A 10100-nucleotide genomic window follows, 5' to 3' on the forward strand; every position below is an offset into this window, starting at 1 on the left:
CCTTCACATGTACTACACCCTGTCCTGTCCTTGAGCTCCTGGGAGAATGGGAATAAACCCTTCCTGCATGGCGAGTGCTGTGCCCTTCATACTCTGGGCAATTTTCTGGTTTGAGAACTTGGGTAGGATTGGGCAGAGGGTGACCAGCCCCTGTTGCTGAGGGAGCAATCTGTACTGGTTCTCCTCTCTCAACACACACTCAGAAAGTTCATACCATGATCACCCCCAAGCTTCCTTTCAGGCCTTCCATCCCAAAAAGGAATGTTGAATGATCCAGACCAAACTTCTCATTCCCCAGATAAGGAAACTGAGACCTAAAGAGGAGCGACTTGCCCAGTCACAAGGTGAATTAGTGGCAAAGCTGGAGTACAGCCCAGACCTATGATATAGAACAGTGCAGTGACATACCTACCTCCCATCTCTATTGGACTACATTCTGCAACACTGGCTCTACTTTTTGTTTTATAATTTATAAAAAAAAAAAAAAACTGGTTACACTTTTGTTACACAAAACATATGACACTTTCTCCCAATTTTCTTCCCCTCTGCACACCTCCAGACCTTACCACATCTTGAGTTGGTATTCATTATTCCTACATTTTTTTTTTATAGTGCTAGGGCTTGAACTCAGGGCCTACACCTAGAGCCACTCCACCAGCCCTTTTTTTGTGATGGTTTTTTTTCAAAATAGGGTCTTGTGAATTATTACCCAAGCTGGCTTCAAATCTTGATCCTCCTGATCTCTGTCTCCTGAATAGCTAGGTCCCCTGTGCTTTTATAGCATCACAACACATGTATGTATCTACAAACAATAGAATCGTTACATATTTTGAACTTTATATAAACAGCAAACAGCATTAGACAGTACACACCCTTCTGCCATCTGCTATGCCATCCTTGAGACTGATCTAGTTGATAATTGCACTGCTGCTCATTCACTCTTAACTATTCAGAAACCACAACTTATTTCTCTTTGCTGATGCGCACTGAAGTTCCTTCCACGTTTTGTCACTGTTACCAATAACACTGGAGTGTTTGGGAGACACCACTTCCTCGCTGTCCTGTCGATGGACCCATTTTTCCCAGCATTGCTGCTATCTCTAACAATGCTGCAATGTCTTCCAGACACGGGGCCCAGAGCTTCTCTAGGGACTTGGCCTGGGCGGGAGTGGCTGGGCTTCAGCTTTACTAGATATTGCCAATTTGCTCTCCAAAAGTGGTGGTGCCAATTTACACTCCCAACCCAGTTCAGTAATCTTTCCATTATGCCAAGCTGCTGCCTTATTCTGCTTTCAATTCCTTATAATTTATGAAAGGAAAATATAAAAGAGGTGCTATTACCTTATTAAAAAATCCAGCTTCCTTTCCCTGCAGAAGGGAGAGGAGAAAGAAGGGCAGTTGCATATTGGATTAGGGCCTGGCACGCATTCATCAACTTTATAGTAGCTCCGGCTTGGAATTCGGGTCTCCTGAGGGGAGAGTGGGGCCACTGGAAACAAGAGACACTTTCACCACGGCCTTCTCCAGGAACGCAGATATAATTTACTCTAAGGTACAAAAACGTTTGCACTTACAGCCTCCCTGGTTCCAATCAGGACATGAAGGGAAAGTGCCAAGACACCAGAGAACAAGCCAGTTCTCATAAACTGCAGCCAAGTGCTGCAAACTCTGGAAGGCAGAATCAGGACTGGTAAAGAACCAGAGTGCGTGGACCAGGTCAGCTCTCTGGGCATCGACTGCTGACCTCTCACAAGAGGTTCCCCCCACCCACCACCACCACCCTGCCCCAGGCCAATGCCTTCCTCCCCTAGGGTTTTATTTCAGAGAAGGGAATCTTCTCATCCTGAAACCCTCTTCCTCCCCATCTCAACCCATCTCTCCCCTTCCTTAGCTCCCATGGCTTATGACTGTGTCACAGTGCTCAGTCCTTAGTCCGCCTGCTGGGATCCACACCTGTGGGTGGATCCCCCAAGGACTGTGGCCCCCTGAAATAAGGGATCGTGTGTCCCCATGCTGGTGCCCTACCTGGTGTTTTGTTCTGGCAGGAAAAAGAAAGAAAGAAACCCCTCAGACATCAGTTAACCAGGTCTGTCTTCACTCCCTCTCTTCCTTTCCACCATTACTCCAGAAGAGGAGTTCTGCTTCCTGCCAGCCTCCCTGCTGGACTGTGTGTCCCCAGAGCAGGGGCCACGCCGTGATGACTAACACATAGTAGGTGTGCATTGACCCGAACGCCCTCAGATTTCAGCTCCTTCGCGCACTAGCGCAGGTGCTGGCACCCAGTATTGGCTGCAGGTGTGTCTTTATTGGTGAAAAGGAAAGGGAAGTTTTCGCTCATTAGAGTTTAGGGCGGAAGAACAAATACGGGTCCTGCTGGCTCCTCCTGAAGACGAGAGAAAGCCTGAGGGGAGGAAGAAAGAGACTCTTTTTAATTGCAAGGCTTTTCTCTCCCTTTTCTTCTTGTTTTTAAGTTCAGACTTGGATCCTAGAAATTACAGGCTCTTTCAGCATTGCCTCTGTGGTTGGAAAAAATGCTCATTTCACTTTTAAAACAAACAATGGAAAGTTCCTTTTAAAGGAAAAGCCTTATTAGTCCAAGTCCAAGGAAATCTGACTTTCAGTCAGATCTACAAGGATTGCCCACCAGGCAGAGATGGCCCCCCAGGGGTTAGCCCCAAGACAAGGCCTGTCTGACCCCCCAACCCAAGGGTTCCCTTCTCAGAAGAACCCAGGGTCCCTGAGGAGCCCCATAGGCAGACCTCACAGTGAACGCTTGCAGAAGGAAACGGCTCAGACATGAAAGGGAGGGAATACCCTTTACCCAAATAAACAGCTGGAGGAAGCTGCAGAGGGAAGCAAGTCCCGTCAGACAAGCCACAAAGTAAGATCACAAGACACTGGGCTTGGGGTGTGGGCTCTGTCTCTAAAACATCTTCCAGGAAGCTGCCCCTGGGGGCAACCCTGTCATCGGGCACCCTCTTTTCATGCTGGGCCTTGAATGGCCCTAGAGTGGTGTCTGGGCCTCTACTGAGTAGCTGGTAGCACTGGGAAGTCAGCAGCCTGAGCAGGATGAGGTGGTGGACATAGTTTCAGGTCACTGATATGTAAGGGGGACTGTGGGAAGGAGGAGACAGCCCCCGGCAAAATCTTGGGTAGCACCAGACAAGCCAAAAGGGCCTAGGGCCCAAGATAGCTCTGTCCTTGATGGAGTAAGGCTCAAGCAAGGACTCACATATGGACACACCAGGACTCAAAACTCTTAATCCAAACTGCAGGTGCACGCTCTGACATGGGTGAGCAGTGGGCTGTCTCCCGGAGGACATGCTGGAAACCAGTGCAAAGGCTTCTGGTTGAAAGGCCCCAGTGCTAGGACGTGAGCACACAGGACATGCTGGAGAGAGCGTGCACACAGCCATACTGGAAAAATGCAGCAATATTTAAAGAAGCTACGTGTTTCCCCAAGCTCAAGCAATAATCTGTATATAGTTTGTTAAGGGGCTATGTACAAAAGCCCCTTAAAAGGTTCATGTGGCATTACTTTGGTGACGGGGGAATGGTTAAGTGAAATGAAGTGTTTGTGTACTGTGGACACCCTGCGGGTAACTCATACAACTGTGGGATGCAGCTAACGAGTAACTAGAGGGTCACAAGGGCTTTCTGTGCTTACATCAGAAAGTAAGAAAGGGTCAAAAGGAATGAAATGGCCATTGAGTTAAAAAGTTAGAAAGAGAAGGTGGGTCTGGTATGGTACGGTGCAATAGACCTATAATCCCAGCACATGGGAGGCTGAGGCAGGGCTACATAGTGAGATCCTATCCCAAAAATAATACCTCCTTTCCAAAGAAAGTGGAAGGGAGGAAACAATAAAACTTCAGGCAGAAATTAATAAAACCAATCCAGGCATGGAGGCACACACCTGCAATCCTAGCACTTGGGAGGCAGAGGCAGGAAGACTGAGTTCAAGGCCAGCCAGGGATACATAGTGAGACCCTGTGGATGGAAGGAATGAAAGGAAAGGATGGAGGGAGCAAGGGAGAAAGGAAGGAAGGAAGGAAACAGGAAATAGATACTAGAATCAACAAAGTCAAAAGCTAGTTCTTTGGTCAAGTGCCAGTGGTTCACAGCTATAATCCTAGCTACTTGGGAGGCTGAGATCGGTAGGATCACAGTTCAAAGTCAGCCTGTGCAAATAGTTCATGAGACCCCCATCTCCAAAAAAATGGAAAAAACTCAAAGTTGGTTATTTGAAGAAGAGACAAACCTGCTAAGATTAATCAAAAAAGGACACAGGCATCCAATTTTAGGAATGAGGAATGGGGCATAACCCATGTCTAGTGTAGAGACTGAACAGGAAAAAGAGGCTATTATAAACTTTATAGCAATAAATGTTAAAAATATAAATGGATGAAAAAGATAAATTCTTAGGAAAATGCAACTCATCAAAAGTGACTCAAACAGAAATAAAGAATCTGTGTAATTAAAGAAACTGAAATACCAGTTTAAAATAGATTTTAAAAGAAGACATCAGTCCAGAAGACTTCACAGTAAGTTCTATAAATCATTTAAGTGACTGATAATTCCAATATAAACCAAAGAATAGACCAAGAGGAATTTATCTCCCTCTCTTCAATTTATTGAGGAGAAAAGGCAGATCAGACGGACTCTCAAGGAGGAAAATCACAGGATGACCTCACTCCTGAAAACAAATGTGTGGAGTCTGAGCAAAGATTGGCAAGTAATATTTTATTAGAAACAAATTTTAAAAATAAAATACGTCCTGGCCAAGTTAGAAACTATAGTTATGTAATTATATTAACAAAGTAAAGAAGAAAATCCCTATTTTTTCTGGAGATTGAACTCAGGGCCTGATGCTTGCAAGGCTAGCACTCACTACTCGAGTCTTACCCTCAGCCTTTTTTTTGGTTTGTTTTTCGGATGGGGTCTTGGGGTCTCGCACTTCTGCTCAGGGTGTCCTCAGATCATGATCCTCCTACTTTTTTTTTTTTTTTTTTTGGCTAGGCAAGCACTCTTACCACTTGAGCCACTGCACCAGCCCTTTTTTGTGATGGGTTTTTCAAGATAGGGTCTCAAGAACTATTTGTCAGGGCTGGCTTCAAACCATGATCCTGCTAATCTCTGCCTCCTGAGTAGCTAGGATTATAGGTGTGAGCCACCAGTGTCTAGCTTCATTGCTTTACAAAGCAATGAATTCCTTTAAGAAAATTAGGTAAAATTCAAAAATTCACAATGAAAAAACAAAAGGTCTTTGCAAAGGAAGAATAGAACTCTTCCCGAATCTGATACAGAATATCTATGCAGAACCTGTAGCAATTGTTATACTGTAAAATCCCAGAAGCTCTACCTTGTGATCAGAAAAATGTGGCAGTGTTTCTGTCACTACAGTCCAGCACTACTGTGCCCACCAACTCCATAGGACAAGAAAGACATATGAAATGTCAGAATTGGAAAGAAAGGAAATTAATCATTCTTTGCAAATGATTTGGTTTTCCATGTAAAATCCAAAGTAATCTAGAGATTAGTTGTTATGATTAATATAACTTTTTAAAAGTAGTATATAAGCTAATTCCCTTTCTATACACCACTAACAATCAGCTAACAGTATAATTTTAAAATTCCAGTAGGAATTAATACTATAATATGTTGAGAACTAAGTCTACCATCGATTGGCAAGAGTTCTGTGGATAAAGTTATAAACGTATAAGGGATCTAAAGAAGATTCTGTCCTCTAAAGGTGTTAGTATTTTCCCAATCGCAAGCAAAATCTCCTTAGTGTGTGTGCATGGTGGCAGGTGGGTGCAGACAACCCAACAAGCTGATTCTAAAACTTACATGGAAGAACCAAGAGTCAAAGTAATCTGAAGAAGAACAAAGTGGAAGGACTTTTCCTGCCAAACATGAAAACTCTTCATAACGCTATAAAAATTAAGATCATGCAGTATTTGCACAAGAAGAAACAAAGGGACCGGTGGAAGAGACTAACAAAGTCAGGACAAAACAAGCTTTGCAGGATGGACTAACCAATAGAAAGAGGCAATTTGTTGGATGGAATTGGAGAACATCATTCTGAGTGAGGTTAGCCTGGCCCAAAAGACCAAAAATCGTATGTTCTCCCTCATATGTGGACATTAGCTCAAGGGCAAACACAACAAGGGGATTGGACTTTGAGCACATGATAAAAGCGAGAGCACACAAGGGAGGGGTGAGGATAGGTAAGACACCTAAAAAATTAGCTAGCATTTGTTGCCCTTAATGCAGAGAAACTAAAGCAGATACCTTAAAAGCAACTGAGGCCAATAGGAAAAGGTACTAGAGAAAAGGTTAGATCAAAAAGAATTAACCTAGAAGGTAACACCCACGCACAGGAAATCAATGTGAGTCAATGCCCTGAATAGCTATCCTTATCTCAACCAGCAAAAACCCTTGTCCCTTCCTGTTATTGCTTATACTCTCTCTACAACAAAATTAGAGATAAGGGCAAAATAATTTCTGCTGGGTATTGGGGGGGGAGGGGGAGGGGGCGGAGTGGGTGGTAAGGGGGGGGTGGGGGCAGGGGGGAGAAATGAGCCAAGCCTTGTATGCACATATGAATAATAAAAGAAAAATGAAAAAAAAGAAAAGAATAATAAATAAATATATTATTTATATATAATATAAATAAATAATAAATAAAAAGAAAGAGGCAATTTGTTATCTGTGTGGGACAAAACTAACTACAGGTCCTTACCTCACACCCTACAGTCAAAACAAAACACCAACGTCAGGCAAACTAAAAAAGTGTGAAAGACAAAAGTTCACATCTTTTAGAAGATAATGGGGTGGGATATCTTTATGATCTCAGAGTCGGGAAGGAATTCTTTAACAAGACATGTAAGTGCAAACCATAAAGGATAATATTGGCAAAGTTGAGCACATTACAGTTAAGTTACCGTAAAGACTGGACATTCTGCAGCAGTAAGAAGCAATAAACTGCAAGCACATAAAATCACATGGATAGTTCTCCAAACATAGTGTTAGGTGGCAAATATGAGACAGAAGAAAATATAGCGTACTTCCATTTATACAAATTAAAAACACATACACAAATCATTACATACTTTACAAGAATACAAACAAACTTGAGTGCATGCATCCAGCACATTAGACTGCGCACTACTGGAGTGAGAATGTGAGTCAGAGAGAAAAGAAAGTGGAATGAGACGGAACGGGAGAGGGCTCGCTCGGGCTGGCCCAGGCAAATGCACCGTGACCAGGGAATCTAATCACTGCTGCTCTGCTCCTGAGTCCAGCAAAGAAAACCAAAGCTGCCAGTAATGCTCCTGCACTTGAGATTAAGGTTGTTTCCTTCTTGTTCCTGGTATCCATGATGACTTCTAAAACGCCCCGAAACCCCGTTATGAAGCAAACATATTAAATGAGCACTACTTCGTGTTATCAGGTCTTTTTGGCCGAGTTTTCTAGACGCAGGTCTGAGATACTGTATGCAAGTGTCTTGCTTGAAGAGAAGAGGATGGGACGAGGGTGCTAGAGTCAGATGGAAGCCTCGCCTCAGTCTGATCCCACAGGAGATGCTAAGTATAAATGACACCAAGACCCAGGGTATAGGCTTTTGTGTCAGTTAGGGGTGCTGCAGGTCACCCTCAGGGGTGGCTGTGACCTCCCAGGCATTTCTCAGTGAGGGGACTCTGAATATGGGAGCATCTTGAAGTCTCCCCAAAATTCGCTTCCATCTCACCACCTGCATAGTTCCCAAAAGGCTCCTCTCCTTGCAGAATCTGCTCCAAGTCTGCAGTCTCATTGTCTAAACAAGGGCAGGTGCAGATGAGGCTGCTTGAGCTTAGTTCCTTAGACAAGTTCCTTGAACAAGTTCTTTCTGGTTTTAAACTCTCCGAACTGGACACATTATCCTCGCTGCAAGCTACAATGTCAGGACATGGGTAGGACAGCTTTCTGCATTTCGGTTCAAAGTGGGGTAGGGAGGTACAGAGGAGTCAATGGCCCATAGCAGTTCTAAAGTCCAGTGTCAGAGCTGATAAGATTTGCTGATAGATTGACTAAGAAGTCTGAGATTAGGGCCAGGAAGAGCGACATGTCTTTGATCTCTGCAAACTGGAGTAACATCACTTCAGCTGAGATGGTCATCCTCCAAATGACTTCGAACCTTGAAAACCCATATTTTGCAAATGAGCAAAGTGAAAGTTTGAGGGCTTATCAAATTTGCTGAAGGTCTCCCAGAGAGTAAGTGTAGTAGCAGGTTCTTCATTACCATACGCCATTATCTATTAAATCAGGAACAGTGCTGCAAGGAATGACTTGTCAACACTCTGTTAGAAGCCACTGTTAGATGCCTGGGTTGCTTCCAGATGACTGGCTCAGTGGTAGGCCCAGGGGACAAAGGGGAGCTTCGTCCTCATACCACCTACCGTGTGTGCTCACTGCCTATGCCACTGAGGTCATGGCCTCCAGCCAGGCCTGGTACTAGATGTAAGCCATGCTGGTGTGGAAGCTTCCAAACATGTTCCCAGCACTGGAGGAAGAGGGCAAAGGTCAGGGGAAACCTGTCCCCCACATGCCACCAGGCTGCCTGCTCTCCAGCTGGCAAGCGTTAACACCACTTTAGGAATTCCTTGCCTGGGCCAGCTGTGTAGTGTGAACCTGCTACTGGCTTTGCTGTACACAGTGCCAAGGGCAGGAGTCTGAAACGTGGAGTCAGGGCCCCTGGGACTGTCATTTCTGTAGCTATCCACATCTGGACTGCCAGGGGAGGCCGAGATCAGCATTTTCTAGTCTGGATTCCTTAATAAGCAACTTGGATTTTCTCTTTCCATCCTCACCTCCTAAGCTACATTCCTGTTCCTGATGAGGAGGAGGAAAATTCCAAGTGGCTAGGGAGGACGGGATCCTGTTTCCAAGCTGGTTCCCATTCACTCTGTCCTTGCTTGAATTCCTTTACAGTTTGGAGAAATGAAAATGTTTTGGTTTTTTTTTTTCCTCTTTCTTTTCCTTCTCCTTTGCTGTAGGAGAACATGTGATGGACGCCTTATATACAAAGTATATAGTTAGTGGTTAAATCCTGCCCCCCCAAAAAAACGCAGTGAATTTGTTCCATCCTGTATTAAAGGAGAAAAACAATTTCTAACGGGTAAAACGAATCGCATTTTAGTGTCTCACACCAGGCCTAATTAGGGAGTTTCCTTGAGGTGGACTTGAGGGAAGGGGTGTCACAATCTCCTGATATCCTGGAAACATTCTTGTGTATCTTCACTTTTCCATTTCCAATAGAAAAGACCCAAAATAAGGGACACACACTTATTGTATCCTGGGACACAAAAAGCCTGAGGGAAATGTCCAGACTTACTCAGAATGGACAAAAAAAAAAAAAAAAAAAAGGAAAACCAGACACCATTTTCACCTATTGAATCAGGATATTTTGAAATGCTAAATCTGGAATCGAGGAGGAACACAGTAAGAGTAAGAGAATGAATTGTGACAAACTAGGTTGGCAGTTCGCATTAAAATCCTCTGAGATGGGTCACTCCTTGAGCCAGCAATTCCTGAACAAGAGTTTGCTGTGAAGAAATATCGCTGAAGCCGGGCACCAGTGGCTCACACCTGTAATCCTAGCTACTCAGGAGGCAGAGATCAGGAAGATCAAGGTTCAAAGCCAGCCCAGGCAAATAGTTTGTGAGACCCTATCTTGAAAAAACTCATCACTAAAAGGACTTGCTCAAGGTGTAGGTCATGAGTTCAAACCCTAGTATAAGAAAGAAAGAGAGAGAGAGACAGAGATAGAGAGAGAAGGAAGGAAGGAAGGAAGGAAGGGAGGAAGGAAGGAAAGAAAGAAAAAATAAAGAAAGAAATATTGCTGCATTTACACAGGGCTTTGACTAGAAGAGTCCAGCAGTTCTGCTTATGTGAGGAGAAAGTTGGCAACACTGACAGGGATAGTTATTGAAACTTTGCTGACATCAAAATGGTGGTAGACAGGAAATAGTTATATTGTCAAATAAGAAAGCAAGAAATGATACGGGGAGATATATAATGACATACACACACACATATAAGATAGATAGATAGATAGA

This window comes from Castor canadensis, chromosome 8 (assembly GCF_047511655.1).
Source record: "Castor canadensis chromosome 8, mCasCan1.hap1v2, whole genome shotgun sequence".
Taxonomy (NCBI): Eukaryota; Metazoa; Chordata; class Mammalia; order Rodentia; family Castoridae; genus Castor; species Castor canadensis.